The sequence below is a fragment of the Loxodonta africana genome, chromosome 12 (genome assembly GCF_030014295.1).
Source record: "Loxodonta africana isolate mLoxAfr1 chromosome 12, mLoxAfr1.hap2, whole genome shotgun sequence".
In the NCBI taxonomy this organism is placed as follows: Eukaryota; Metazoa; Chordata; class Mammalia; order Proboscidea; family Elephantidae; genus Loxodonta; species Loxodonta africana.
In genome coordinates, this window is record NC_087353.1 from 31,802,047 (window position 1) to 31,818,459 (window position 16,413).

Consider the following 16,413-nt stretch of genomic DNA (forward strand, 5'->3'; position numbering starts at 1 on the left):
AGATCCAAGTAAAATTAAATTCTTGACAACTTCAGTCTTTTCCCTATTTAAGTCCTCTTCATTTTCAGCAAGAAAGGTTGTGTCATCTGCATAATGCAGGTTGTGAATGAGTTTTCCTCCAATCCTGGTGCCACATGCTTCTTCATATAGTCCAGCTTCTCAGATTATTTGCTCAGCATACAGATCGAATAGGTACGGTGAAAGAATCCAACCCTGACGCACTCCTTTCCTGAGTTTAAACCACACAGTATCCCCTTGTTCTGTTCAAATGACTGTGTCTTGATCTATGTACAGGTTCCTCATGAGCACAACTAAACATTCTAGAATTCCCATTCTTTGCAATGTTGTCCATAACTTATTATGATCTGCAGTCGAATGTCTTTGCATAGTCAATAAAACGCAGGTAAACATCTTTCTGGGATTCTCTGCTTTCAGCTAGGATCCATCTGACATCAGCAATGATATCCCTCATTCCATGTCCTCTTCTGAAACCTTTCTCTTATAGTCTCTGAACTCCCCCAAATGCTCTCTAAACTCAACATCAGTGGCTCTCACCTTTTTCAAACCCTGTCTCCTATCCACATTTCTAGATGTCTCCTTTTCCTCTGTTTCTGTCCTTTTTTTAATATAAATGAATCCAGTTTTTCTTAGGTTCCTTATGGTCCCTTTTTCGCCAATTATCCAGATCTGAACCATAACACCCAGGGTCCAGGAGACACACAAAGAACTCTCCTTTACAAGTATGCCTTTGTTGTCAAGGGGCAAGAAAGGGGGTTGGAGGCTGGAAAGAGTGTCCAAACACCTATATTTTGACAACTTGAAAAACGTGGGCCATAATCAATTTACTTTGATTCCTCAACGGTAGAAAAAATTTAAATGTATGTGTTCTGTTTACTATTGTTGTCGTTAGTTACCATCAAGTCAGTTCTGACTCATGGCAACCTCGTGTATGCACAGTAGAACAGCTCCATAGGATTTTCAAGGCTATGACCTTTCAGAAGCAGATAACCAGGCTCGTCTTCTGAGGTGTCTGTCTTTGGGTTTGAACGGCCAATGTTTCAGCTAGTAGTTGAGCACTTAATTGTTTGCACTACCCAGGAACTCTACTCTTTACTATTAAAACAAAAAACAAACCCATTGCCATCGAGTCGATTCCGACTCACAGTGACCCTATAGAACAGAGTAGAACTGCCCAACAGAGTTTCTAAGGAACACCTGGTGAATTTAAACCACTGACCTTTCCATTAGCAACCGTAGCACTTAACCATTAGGCCACCTCGGTTTCCTCTTTACTATTAGGTAACCAGAAAGAGGTTATCTGAATGTGAAGTTTTCTGGCCAGATTCTATTCTTCAGATGTGTGTGAGCCACAATTATGCTACAGTTACAGGTATGTGTGTGAGTGTTGGCAGTGGGAACTTCTGTCTAATAATAATAATTAATATTTAGTTAACAATTTACAATATTCAAGGTATTTTTCACACAAATTTGATCCTTATCTCTTCCTGTGAGTTGGATGTGGATATAACAACGATCCCAATTTTATATGTGAAGGAGCTGAGGCTCAGAAAGATTAAGTGACTCACTCAAGATCTTACAGTGACAGGGTGGTAATTTGACACTAAGTGTTTAGTGATTAGGATCTCAGCTGCTAACCAAAAGTTCTGCAGTTCGGGTTCACCAGCTGTTCCTTGGAAACCCTATGGAGCAGTTCTACTCTGTCCTACAGGGTCACTAGGAGTCAGAATCGACTCAATGGCAACAGGTTTGGTTTGCTTTGGTTTATTCTAATTTTTAAATACCAGAAATTAACCACTTCCTCGGATTTTTCCTAACTTTATTCTTTTTCTTTTCACACACACACACACACACACACACACACAGAGAGAGAGAGAGAGAGAAGCCTGTTGAACCACAGCCAAATATTACATATGTGCAGAGTGTTCTTGCTGTATGTACACAATCATGTATTAAATAAAAAAAAAATCCATATAGACGCTCAGTTTCTGCTTCCAGAGAATCCTTGACCTTAGAAAAGCATAAACACTACTGCCGGGCCAGAGCTGGGAGCTGGCCTCATGTTTCCTCTGCATTTATATGCTTTGTTTTTTAAAGCACTTGCCATTTACATTATTATTATTTTCATTTTTTTGATAATCCAAACCTCAAAGGAAAGAGTAATGATATCTTCTAGCCCCTCCCTCACCACACTCATGCTGTGAATGGAAGCAGCTTGGATGGATTGAACTGACTTTGCAAACCTTTCAGGAACGTTAATGGAGTTGCTACCATAACCAGCTGGAGTTGCCATTTGCATTTCACCCCTTCTTATTTTTTTTCCTTAAAAAAAAAAAAACACCCCACAATACCCTGGGGGAATTCTCCGGGACAAGCTGCAGGTGCTATGGATATTTTCATTTAATAATCATTCCTGCAATTCAGCACATTTGTAATCCATGTGGTAAACTCTGACTTACATTTCTCCCAGTGGATGCTGGCCAGATGCAGAAACCAAAGAGCTTGGTGCCGATACTGCTTCTTCCTGCTTTTATACTTTGTGCCTTTGGATGTGTTTGGTATGATCTGCGATTGCAGGGTAAGGAGTGTGTTGTTTTTAAAAGACCCTTTTGTTGACATTAAGCAATAATAAATATACCCAGAAATTATACTTCTTGCATTTACTATGGAGCTTCTTTATTGGATGACCTTCTCATGTGATATCATAAAGAACATATGCATATTTTGGCAATCCCATTGGACCGTGGACAGCAGAAGCACATACAGAGCAGCACATTCCTAACATCTATGGATTGTCTCATATATGTCACCACATCTTCCCACCAGAATTGCTTTCTCTGTGCACTCCAAGATGGTAACTTCCCAATTTGTCCAATTCCTATTTGAAATCCTCCTGGACTATGTAAATGTCAAGACCAGTTTCCTTTCCATGTAAAGAACTTTGAAACGAGAACTGCACGCCTAACTCCCTTGTAAATACAAGCCAGAGCATCTTCTTTTAGGTGTGTGGGGAGGGAGGGGTGTTTGGCCAGAAGTAAAAAAAGAAACCTCTTTTCAAGAATGACATTCTCCTTATTTTCACCACATAAACAACACGTCCAAGCTTGCACAGAGCCAGGTTCCAAATGGTGGGTTCTTCCGGCCAAGACAATCTGCTGCTACACTGAGGTACACTCTACTAAGCTGGCAAACTACATCAGGGGTCAACTGCCATTACCTACAGGACTAAGAGAGGGCATCAGTCAGAGCCCTGGTAGAAAACAGATGACACACTTCAAGGAGTAGCTCAAGAGATTTCAACAAAGGGACTGTCTTAGTTACCTAGTGCCGCTACAACAGAAATACCACAAGTGGATGGCTTTAACAAAGAGAAATTTATTTCTTCACAGTAAAGTAGGCTAAAAGTCCAAATTCAGGGCGTCAGCTCCAAGGGAAGACTTTCTTTCTCTGTCAGCTGTCTCATCAATCTTTCCCTGGACTAGGAGCTTCTCCAGGCAGAGATTCTGGGTCCAAAGAATGCACTCCGCTCCCAGCACGACTTTCTTGGTGGTATGACGCCCCCAACTCTGTTTGCTTCCCTTTCCTTTTATCTCTTGTAAGATGAAAGGTGGTACAGACCACACCCCAGGGAAACTCCCTTTACATTAGATCAGGGATGTGACCTTAGCAACGGTGTTACAATCCTACCCTAATACCCTTTTGAACATAAAATTACAATCACAAAATGGAGTACAACCACACAATACTGGGAATCATGGCTCAGCCAAATTGATACACACATTTTTGTGGGGACATAATTTAATCCATGACAGGGACTATTTTTAAATGTGTGAGTAGTGTTAACCATTTAACAAGTGCCAACTCTGACTCATGGCAACCCCGTGCGTGTCAGAGCAGAACCGTGCTCCTTAGGATTTTTAATGGCTGATTTTTCAGAAGCAAATCACCAGGCCTTTCTTCCAAGGTGCCTTTGGGTGGAAGCAAACCTCTAACCTTTCAGTTAGTGCCCGAGCTCAGTAACTGTTTGCACTGCCAAGGGATTCCAGAGCAGAGTTAAAAGAACCAATCTAGCAGGGGTGATGTGATAATCTCATTGTGGTTTTGATTTGCATTTACCTAATGGCTAATTATGTTGAGTACCTTTTCATGGGCTTATTGGCCATTTGTATATTTTCTTGGAGAAATGTCTATTTAAGTCCTTATCCTATTTTCTGATTGGCTTTTTTCCCTTTTTGTTGTTGAGTTGTAGAAATTCTTTATATATTCTAGGTATTAAGCCCTTTTCTGATATATGGTTTCCAAAATTTTTCATCCATTCTGTAAATTGTCTCTTCGCTTTGTTGATAAAGAATTTTGATGCACAAAAGTTTTGAATTTTGATGAAGTCCAATTTATTTATTTTGTTTAATTAATTTTACTTATTATTTTTTTGCTCATGCTTTGGGTTTCATGTCTAAGAATTCATTGACAATAACCAAATCTCTAAGCATTACCCCTATGATTTGTTCTAAGACTTTTGTGGTTTTAGTTCTTACATTTAGATCTTTGATCTATTTTGAGTTATTTTTTTATATGGTGTGAGGTACAGGTCCAGCTTATGCCTGTGAAAATTCAGTTGTCCCAGTGCCATTTACTAAAGAGACTATTCTCTTTCTGTTGAATGGACTTAGCACTCCTGTCAAAAAATCAGTTGACCATAGATGTATGGGTTTATTTTGGGACCCTCAATTCTATTCTATTGGTCTATATGTCTATCCTTATATGAGTACAAGGTTTTGATTACTGTAGCTTTATAGTATGTTTTGAAATTGTGATGTGTGAGGCTTGCTTTTTTTTCAAGATTCCTTTAGCTGTTTAAGGCCCCTTTCCATTTCACATAAACTTAAGCATTGGCTTTTCCATTTCTCTAAAGAAAGTTGTTGGAACTTTGATAGAGATTACATAAAATCTATAGATTGCTTTGAGTAGTACTGACATCTTAATGATAGGAAGTTTTCCAATCCTTGAACATGGGATGACTATTTATTTAGGTTTTCTTTTAATTTTTTCTACAATATTTTACAGTTTTCTGTGTACAAGTCTTTCAGTTCCCTAGTTAAATTTATTTCCAGGCATTTTATTCTCTTAGATGTTACCGTAAATGGAACTGTTTTCTTAATTTCCTCTTTAGATTGCTCATTGCTGGTATAGAAATCCAACTGATATTAGTGTATTGACCTTGTAACCTATAACTTTGCTGAATTCATTTATTAGCTCTATTAGCTTTCTTATCCAATTTTTTGGGTTTTTCTATATATATGATCATGTTACCCACAAATAAGGATAGTTTTCTTCTTCCTTCCAAATTTGGGTATCTTTTATATCTTTTTCTTGCCTAATTGCTATGGGTAGTACTTCCTGTAAAATACTGAATAGCAGTAATGGGAGTGGGCATCCTTGTCTTGTTCCCAATCTTAAGGGAAAAGTTAGACTTTTTTCATTGACTATAATGTCAGTTTTGGGTTTTTCATAAACCCCCTTTATTATATTGAGTCATTTCCCATTTATTCCTATTTTATTGCAAGTTTTTATCAAGAAAGGGTGTTGGATTTTATCAAATGCCTTTTCTACATCTATTGATATGATCATGTGCTTCTTTTCCTTAGTTCTATTAACACGGTGTATTACATTGATTGATTTTCTAATGTTAACCACCCTTGAATTCCTGGAATAAATCCCCCTTGAACATACTGTAAAAATCTTTTAATATACCTTTATATATGGTTTCCTAGTACTTTTTTGAAGGTTTTTACACGTCTATTCGTAAGGGATATTGATCTATATCTTTGTTTCCTTGTGGTGTTTTTGAGTTAGGAAGTGCTTCTTCATTTTCTATGTTTTTGGAAGAGCTTGAGAAAAGTTATCAATTATTCAAATGTTTGGTTGTTATTGTTGTTAGTTAGTTAAAAAAAAAAAAAAATTTTTTTTTTTTTTTTTTAGTTAGTTACCATCTAGTTAATTCTGATGCATGGAGACTCCAGGGTTCAGAATAGAACTTTTCCATAAGGTTTTCAATGTCGTAACCTTTCAAAAGCAGATCACCAAACTTTACTTCTGAGGCAACTCTAGTTGCTTATTAGCCAAGTACTTAACTGAACCACCCCAAGACTCCTATATGTTTGGTAGAATTCCCCAATGAAGCTTTCCAGTCCAGGACTTTTTTTTATTGTTGTTGTTGTTGGAAGGTTTTGAATTGAATTGCTGTTTCAATCTTTTCATTCATTATAGGTCTATTGAGATTTCCCATTTCTGTTTGAGTTAACTTAGGTAGGTTTTGTGTTTCTAGTAATTTTTCTATTTCATCTAACTTATCTAATTGTCAGTATGTAATTATTCATAGCATTCTTTTAAAGCCTTTTTATTTTTGTTGGGTCAGTTGTAATGTCCACATTTTCATTTAAGATCTTAGCTATTTGCATCTTTTATGTCAGTCTTTTGTTACTCTTTTCTTTTGTGAGTCTAGCTAAAGAATTATCAACTTTATTAGTCTTTTCAGAGAACCAACTTCTGATTTCATTTTTTTTTAATTCTATTCTTTTTAGTACAGTGACTGTGTATTCTGTCCATTTTCTTTTGAAGACACTGTAAACATCAAAAGAAGATGAGATACAGAAGATCTAAATGCCATAATAAACCAACACAACCTCAAAGTCATTCACAGAACCCTCCGCCCAACAGCAGCAAAGTATACATTCTTTCCCAATGCACATGGAACATTCTCCAGAATAGACCATATTTTAGGCCACAAATCAAGCCTTAGCAAAATTCAAAACATCATAATAATACAGAGCATCTTCTCTGATCAGAATGCCATAAAATTGGAAACCAATAACGGAAAGAGCAAGGAAAAAAAAATCAAATACATGGAAACTGAACAACACCTTGCTTAAAAACTACTGAGTAATAGAAGAAATCAAGGATGGAATAAAAAAAATCATAGACTCAAATAAGAATGAAAACACATCTTACCAAAACCTTCGAGAGACAGCAAAAGTAGTGCTTAGAGGTCAATTTATAGCAATAAGTGCACACATCAAAAAAAGAAGGGCCAAAATCAAAACATTAACCCTACAACTCAAACAAATAAAAAGAGAGAAGAAAAGAAGTCCTCAGGCACTAGAAGAAAGGAATAATACGGGTTAGAGCAAAATAAATAAGTAAATATAGAACAGAAAAAAAAATTGAAGAATCAATGAGAATAAAAGGTGGCTCTTTGAAAAGATCAGTAAAGTTGACAAATGCCCAAACTGACAGCAGAAAAATAGGAGAAGAAGCAAATAACCCAAATAAGAAATGAGACAGGTGATAGACCCAACAAGATAAAAAGGATCATAACACAATACTACAAAAAATTGTACTCCAAAGTATTTGAAAACTGAGAGAAAATGGACAAAATTTTCTACAAACATGCTACGTACCTGAACTAACACAAACTGAGGTAGAAAAACTAAACATATCCATAACAAAAGAAGAGATTTAAGAGGTTTTAAAAAAAAAAAAAAAAACCCTTTGCCTGGATGGCTTCACTGGAGAATTCTACCAAACTTTCAGAGAAGAGCTAACACCAATGTTACTCAAGCTATTTCAGAGCATAGAAAAGGAAGGAATATTCCCAAACTCATTCTATGAAGCCAGTATAACCCTGATGCCAAAGCCAGGTACAGACACCACGAAAAAAAAAAAAAGAAAAGAAAATTACGGACCAATATCCCTCATGAACATTGATATAAAAATTGTCAACAAAATTCTAGCCAATAGAATTTAACAGCATAACAAAAAAATAATACATCATGACCAAGTGTGATTCATATCAGGTAGGAAAGGATGGTTCAAGATTAGAAAATCAATCAATGTAATCTGCCACACAAATAAAACAAAAGAATCACATGATCATATCAATCAACATAGAAAAGGCATTTGCCAAAGACCAACACCCATTCTTGATAAGAACTCTTAGCAAAATAGGAACAGAAGAGAAATTCCCTGACATAATGAAGGGCATTTATACAAAACCAACAGCCAACATGATTCTAAACAAAGAGAGACTGAAATCATTCCCCTTGAGAACAGGAACCAGACAAGAATGGCTCTTATCATGAATCTTATTCAACATTGTGCTGAAAGTCCTAGCTAGAACAATAAGCCAAGAAAAAGAAATAAAGACAATCCAAAATGGTAAGGAAGAAGTTAAACTATACCTATTTCCAGATGATGTAAACATATACAGAAAACAACAAAGAATTAAAAGCTACTGAAACTAATCGAAGGTTTCAGAAAAATAGCAGAATAAAAGATTAACATACAAAAATCAGTTGAATTCCTCTACACCAACAAAGAGAACTTTGAAATCACCAAATTAACACCATTTACAATAGCCCCCCAAAAGATAAACTACTGAGGAATAAATCTAAAAAAGGACATAAAAGACCTATACAAAGAAAATTACAAAACACAACTGCAAGGAACCAAAAGAGACCTACATAAATAGAAAACATACCACGCTCATGGATAGGAAGATTCAACACTGTGAAAATGTCAGCTCCACCCAAAGATGTCTAAAGATACAATGCAATCCCCATGTAAATTCCAACAACATTCTTTAATGAGATGGAGAAACAAATCACCATTATATGGAAAGGGAAGGGGCTCCAGATAAGTAAAGCATTACAGAAGGAGAACAACAAAGTGGGAAGCCTCACACTACCTGATTTTAGAACCTATTATACAGCCACGGTAGTCAAAACAGCCTGATACTGGTACAACAACAGACACGTAGACCAATGAAACAAAATTGAGAAACCAAACATAAATCCATCTGTCTTGGTTATCTATCCGTGCTATAACAGAAATACCACAAGTGGATGGCTTTAAAAGAGAAATTTATTCCCTCACAGTCTAGTAGGTTAGAAGTCCAAATTCAGGGCATCAGCTCCAAGGGAAGGCTTTTTCTCTCTGTCAGCTCTGGGGGAAAGTCATTGTCATCAATGTTCCACTGGCCCAGGAGCTTCTCAGGCTCAGGGCCCCAGAGTACAAATGACATGCTCTGCTCCCTGAGCTGCTTTCTTGGTGGTGTGAGGTCCCCACGTCTCTCTCCTTGCTTCTCTTTTTTATATTTCAAAAGAGATTGACTTAAGACACAATCTAATCTTGTAGATTGACTACTACCTCATTAACATAGCAGCCTCTAATCCCTCCTCATTAACATTATAGAGGTAGGATTTATAATACATAGGAAAATCACATCAGATGAAAAAATGATGAACAATCACACAATACTGGGAATCACGGACTAGCCAAATTGACACACATTTTTAGGGGCGCACAATTCAATCCATGACACCATCCATCTATGAGCAGTTGATATTTGACAAATTCCAAAGTATGTTAAATTGGGCAAAGATACTCTCTTTAACAAATGGTGCTGGCATAACTGGATATCCATCTGTAAAAAAATGAAACAGGGCCCATACCTCACACCATACACAAAAACTAACTCAAAATGGCCCAAAGGCCTAAATATAAAATCTAGAACTATAAAAATCATGGAAGAAAAAATAAGGACAACACTAGATGTCTTAATACATGGCATAAATAGTATACAAACCATAATTAACAAAGAAAAACACCAGGAGAGAAACTAGATAACTGAGAGTTCCTAAAAATTAAACTTAACGCTCATCGAAAGACTTCACCAAAAGAGTAAAAAGAGAACCCATAGACTGGGAAAATGCAACATATCTGACAGGGATCCAATCTCTAAAATCTACAAAATACTTCAACATCTCAATGACAAAAAGACAAATAATCCAATAAAAAAAATGGATAAAGGATATGTATAGACACATCACCAAAGAAGACATTCAGGTGGACAAGAGACATAAAAGGAAATGCTCTCGATCATTAGCCATTAGAGAAATGCAAATCAAAACCACAACGAGATACCATCTCACCCTGACAATACTGGCACTAATCCAAAAAGCTCAAAATAACAAATGTTGGAGAGGTTGTGGGGAGATTGGAATTCTTGGGAACTGCTGGTGGAAATGTCAAATGGTACAACCACTTTGGAAAACAATATGTCAGTTCCTTAAAAAGCTAGAAATACCGTGTGATCCAACAATCCCACTCCAGGAATATATCCTAGAGAAATAAGAGCCATCACACAAAGTGACATATGCACACCCATATTCATTGCAGCATTATTCACAACTGCAAAAAGGCAGAAACAACCCAAATACCCATCAACAGGTTATGGTTCATACACACAATGGAATACCATGCAACAACAAAGAATGGTAATGAATCAGCAAAATGTCTCACAACACGGATTGATCTGAAGGGCATTAAGCTGACCAAAATAAGTCAGTCACAAAAGGACAAATGTTGTATGAGACCATTATTCTAGGAACTCAAGAAAAGTTTTACACACTGAAAAAAAATTCTTTGATGGTTGGGAGGGTTTGGGAGAGGAGAAAAACAACACACAACACAGGGGATGTCAGTGCAACTGGACCAAAGCAAAAGTATCGAAGTTCCCTAGTCACATCCAAACACTTTGGTGGACCGAGTAGCTGGGGCCGGGGGCTGGAGACCATAGTCTCAGGGGACATCTAGGTCAATTGACATAACATAGTTCATAAAGAAAATGTTCTACAACACACTTTGGTGAGTAGCATCTGGAGGTCTTAAAAGCTTGCGATCGGCCATCTAAGATACATCTATTGGTCCCATCTTGTTCGGTAAAAAGGAGAATGAAGAAAACCAAAGACATACGGAAAATATTCGCCAAAAGGACTAAAGAACCACATGAACCGAAGACTCCATAAGCCTGAGCCCAGAAGAGCTAGATGACGCTCAGGTGCCACCACTGACTGCTCTGACAGGAATCACAAAAGAGAGGCCTGGACAGAACAGGGGAAAAATAAAGAACAGGATTCAAAGTCATGAAGAATGACCAGACTTACTGGTCTGACAGAGATTGGAGACATCCCCTAGACTATGGCCCCTGACATTCTGCTAACTCAGAACTGAAACCACTCCCAAAGTCCACTTTTCAGACAATGATTGTTGTTGTTAGGTGCCGTCGAGTCAGTTCTGACTCATAGACTCATAGCAACCCTATGCACAACAGAACGAAACACTGCCCGGTCCTGAGCCATCCTTACAATCGTTATGCTTGAGCTCATTGTTGCAGCCACTGTGTAAATCCACCTCGTTGAGGGTCTTCCTCTTTTCCACTGACCCTGTACTCTCCATGATGTCCTTCTCAGGGACTGATCCCTCCTGACAACATGTCCAAAGTATGCAAGAAACAGTCTCACCATCCTTGCCTCTAAGGAGCACTCTGGCTGTACTTCTTCGAAGACAGATTTGTTCATTCTTTTGGCAGTCCATGGTATATTCAACATTCTTCGCCAACACCACAATTCAAAGGCGCCAATTCTTCTTTGGCCTTCTTTATTCATTGTCCAGCTTTCACATACATATGATGTGATTGAAAAATACCAAGGCTTGGGTCAGGCGCACCTTAGTGTTCAGGGTGACATCTTTGCTTCTCATACTTTATAAAGAGGTCCCTTGCAGCAGATTTGCCCTATGCAATGTGTCTTTTGATTTCTTAACTGCTGCTTCCAGGGCTGTTGATTGTGGATCCAAGTAAAATGAAATCCTTGACAACTTCAATCTTTTCTCCGTTTATCATGATGTTGCTCATTGGTCCAGTTGTGAGGATTTTTGTTTGCTTTATGTTGAAGTGCAATCCATACTGAAGGGTGTGGTCTTTGATCTTCATTAGTAAGTGCTTCGAGTCCTTTTCACTTGCAGCAAGCAAGGTTGTGTCATCTGCATAACGCAGGTTGTTAATGAGTCTTCCTCCAAACCTGATGCCCCATTCTTCTTCATATAGTCCAGCTTCGAGTATTATTTGCTCAGCATGCAGATTGTATAGGTATGGTGAAGGAATACAACCCTGACGCACATCTTTCCTGACTTTAAACCAATCAGTATCCCCTTGTTCTGTCTGAACAACTGCCTTGATCTATGTAAAGGTTCCTCATGAGCACAATTAAGTTTATCCATTCATCTCCTGTTGGGCATCTAGGTTGTTTCCATCTTTTTGGTATTGTGAACAATGCTGCAGTGAGCTTGGGTATGCATATGTCTATTTGTGCGACAGCTCTCATTTCTCTAGGATGTATTCCTAGGAGTGGGATTGCTGGATCATATGATATTTCCATTTCTAGCTTTCTAAGGAAGCACCATATCACTTTTCAAAATGGTTGTACTATTTTGCATTTCCATCAGCAGTGTTGAAGAGTTGTGATCTCCCCGCAGCCTCTCCAACATTTGTTATTTTCAGTGTTTTTGATTCATGCCAGTAATGCCGGAGTGAGATGGTATTTCATTGTGGTTTTGATATGCATTTCTCTAATGGCTGGTGATCTCGAGCATTTCCTCATGTATCTGTTAGCCACTAGAATGACTTCTTTGGTGAAATGTCTGCTCATTTCCTTTGCCTATTTTTTAATTAGATTATTTGTTTTTGTTGTTGTTGTTGTAGAAGTGTTGAATTTTCCTGTAGATTTTAGAGATTAGACCTTTGTCAGATTTGCCATAGCCAATTTTTTTTTCCCAATCTGTAGGTTCTCTTTTTAGTCTTTTGTTGAAGTCTTTTGATGAGCATAAAAGTTTAATTTTTAGAAGATTCCAGTGTTCTAGCTTATCTTCTGGAGTTTGTGTGTTGTTAGTTATAGTATGTATCCTGTTAATCCTGTGTGTTAGGTCCTCTAGCATTGATCTTAGTTTTTCTTCTATGATCTTTATAATTTTTGGTTTTATATTTAGGTCTTTGATCCATTTTGAATTAGTTTTTGTGTATGGTGTGAGGTAGGGGTCCTGTTTCATTTTTTTGCCAGTGGACATTCAGTTTGGCCAGCACCATTTGTTAAAAAGACTGTCTTTTCCCATTTGATGAACTTTGGGCTCTTGTTGAAGATCAGGTGACCATAGGTGGATGGATTTACATCTGGGTTCTCAGTTCTGTTCCATTGGTCAAGGTGTCTGTCATTGTACCAGTATCAGGCTGTTCTGACTACCATAGCTTATATAGTAGGCTCTGAGGTCAGATAGTACAAGTTCTCTTATTTTATTCTTCTTCTTCAATAGCATATTACTTATCTGGGAACTCTTCCCTTTCCATTTAAAGCTAATGATTAGTTTTTCCATTCCCTTTAAAGAATGTTATTGGTATTTGGATCAGGATTGCATTGTATTTGTAGATTGCTTTGGGTAGAGTTGTCACTTTCACAATGTTGAGTCTACCCATCTATGAGCATGGCATGTTTTTCCAGTTATGCAGATCTGTTTGGGTTTCCTGCAGTAGTGTTTTGTAGTTTTCTTTGTACAGGTCTTTTACATCCCTGGTTAGATTTAATCCTAAGTATTTTATTTTTTTAGGGGCTATTATACATGGTACTGTTTTCGTGATTTTCTTTTCATCGTTCTCTTTACTATATATTTATGCTGTGTCTGGGTTCTTTACTGAATCTCTCCACTAGTTCCAGTAGTTTTCTTGTGGAGTCTTTTGGGTTTTCTATTTATAGTGTCATACCAAAAAAAAAACCCAAACCCAGTACCGTCGAGTCGATTCTGACTCATAGCGACCCTATAGGACAGAGTAGAACTGCCCCATAGAGTTTCCAAGGAGCGCCTGGAGGATTTGAACTGCCGACCCTTTGGTTAGCAGCTGTAGCACTTAACCGCTACGCCACCAGGGTTTCCTTATAGTATCGTATCATCCACAAATAGGAACAGTGTTACACCTTCATTACTAATTTGGATGCCCTTTATTCTTTTTCCTCCCCCATAACTCCAGCCAGGACTTCCAGCACAATGTTAAATAGGAGTGGTGATAAAGGGCATCCTTGTCTTGTTCCTGTTCTCAACGGGAATGTTTTCAGCCTCTGTCCATTAAGAATGATGTTGGCTGTTGGTTTTGTATAAAAAGTATGCTGAGCACTTTCCCTTCTATACCTATTTTATTGAGAGTTTTTATCAGGAATGGGTGTTGGACTTTGTTGAATGCTCTTTCTCTGTTGATTGAGATTATCATGTAATTCTTTAAATTTGAAGTTTCCTGCCATTAGTTCTTTAAATATTCTTTCATCCTGTCTCTCTCTGTTCTCCTTCTGGGATTCCTATGATGTGTATGCTGGTTGGCTTAATAGTGTTCCACAATTCCATCAGGCTTTGTTCAGTTTTCTTTATGCTTTTTAAAAATTTGTTTGCTTTTCAGACTCAGTAGTTTTCATTGCCTTATTCTCTAGTTTGTTGATTCTTTCTTCTGCTACCTCAAATCATCTGTTGAGCCCTTACTTTAAACTTCTTGTTTTAGTTCTTGTATTTTTCAGCTCCAGTAATACTGTTTGCTTCTTTTTTATAGTGTTTCTCTCTATTGATATTCTCAGTTTGTTCAGGTTTCGTTTTCCTAATTTTTTTTAAGGTTTTTGTCCATGTTTTTCTTTAGTTTTTTGAACATGTTTAACACTGTTATTTTAAAGTCTTCTAGCCTGTCCATTATTTGGGCTTTCATAGAGATGTTTTTTTCTCCCTTTGTCTTATTCTTTTGAATGGGCCATTATTTCCAGTTCCTTTGCATGTCTTGTGATTTTTGTTGTTGTTGTTGAAACTAGAATATTACAATGTGTTATCTTTGACCATGTGAGTGGCTTTCCCAACTCCAATGTGTAAACAGTGCTTTCAAAAGCACTAATATCTCACTCAATTCTACTTCAGTTTTTAGGAGTTAATTTTATGCTGCAGCCTTGCCAGTTAATCTAGGCAATTAAGGGAAGTCACAGCTTTCAGTCATCACTTGTTGCTCCCTCCCCTCCCTTGAAAAAGGTTTCAGTCCTTGAGGCAGCCCAAGACAGATCAGAAGAGACACACTGTACAGCCCAGCAAAGTCTGCTCTGCTCATCCCAGAGCCAAAGATCGGACACCCTCTCTGAGAACACGGACCTTGGTCTGCCTCCACCACTGCCCGAACCATGGCCAGGAGAGGGGGCCAGGAAGACACAGTAAAAAAAAAAAAAAAAACTTACCATTTAAAAGTCGACTTTTTCTTTTTCTTTTTTTTTTTTTTTTAGTATACGGTTAGTTGTTGCAACCCTCTGTTTACTTTTCAGAGTTCCTACAGAGTTGAGTTTACAGATTTTTAGTTGCTTTCCTTGTTGGTCATGTTGATCATGTTGGCATGGTGGACCTGCTTATGCCATCATCTCTCTGGAAGTTGAAAACTGTAAGATGTTTGAAGTCACGTTCCTTTTCTAATTAGATTGTCTTTGACTCTCCAGAACCAACCAAAAGCCCTAGCAAAAAAGCGACACACAGTAAGTATCACTTGAATCAATAGGGTTTGCCAGTGATTTGGTAACCTTAAATCCCTTTGGGAGGAGAAGAACTGATAAAGATTTTTATTTCTACAAACATTTGAATATTCTTTTTTATAATAAGCTAGAACAAGCTGGAAATAATATTCTTTCAAATAAAAAAAAGTCACAGCACATGAATGAGTCATGGAACTTCGGAATCCCTTTCACACATTTCATAAGCCACAAAACCATGGTGTTGTCTTTCTGTTGCCCATTTGGAGGAAAAATATGTATTTCCCTTATTCAATAGGAAATTTGTGTTCTCAGATGATGAAAACAATCAATATGTAGTTTGCCTGGTAGATTGTCATTCATCATGAGGACAGAAAGTAATGAATTAACAATCACATGAAACTGACATATTTAGATAATCACTTAATCTTTGGGGATTAATCTTTCATATCTGAATTCCTAAGATTAACAGCTCCATAAAGCTTAAAATATATTTAAAAAGAATAAAACAGAACTGACTGAGGAGAGGTTGCTCAGAGAAGGAATCCTCAGATTTCTTACACCTGTGGTTTTTCATTGCTCCTATGGAGAGCTTAGGTTGGTGGACACTGGGAGTTTGAACAGCTCCTTGGGGAGATTTTGCTGGAACCGTGGAGTTATTAAATAGCTAAAATGTCATGGGCAATAGATCTAGGTTACAAAGACAATACAAAGAAAGGTTTCCAAAATAATGTCCCCACCTGTAACTGAAGGCAGTAGTGATGAATATAATCCTGAACAGCAGGCAATAAGGAAAAAAAGTTGCTTGGTTCTGGAATGTATTATAAGCAGTCCTTGGATTTTATTCAGCTTATTTCTCTTCGTTTTACCAAACCCTGAAGTTTACTACTCTTGTAATGAGCTCATGTCTCCTTCTCCATGTGTTTTAATCAAAAGAAAGAAAAATAGCTTAAAATTAAAGCTCTTAAGAGAA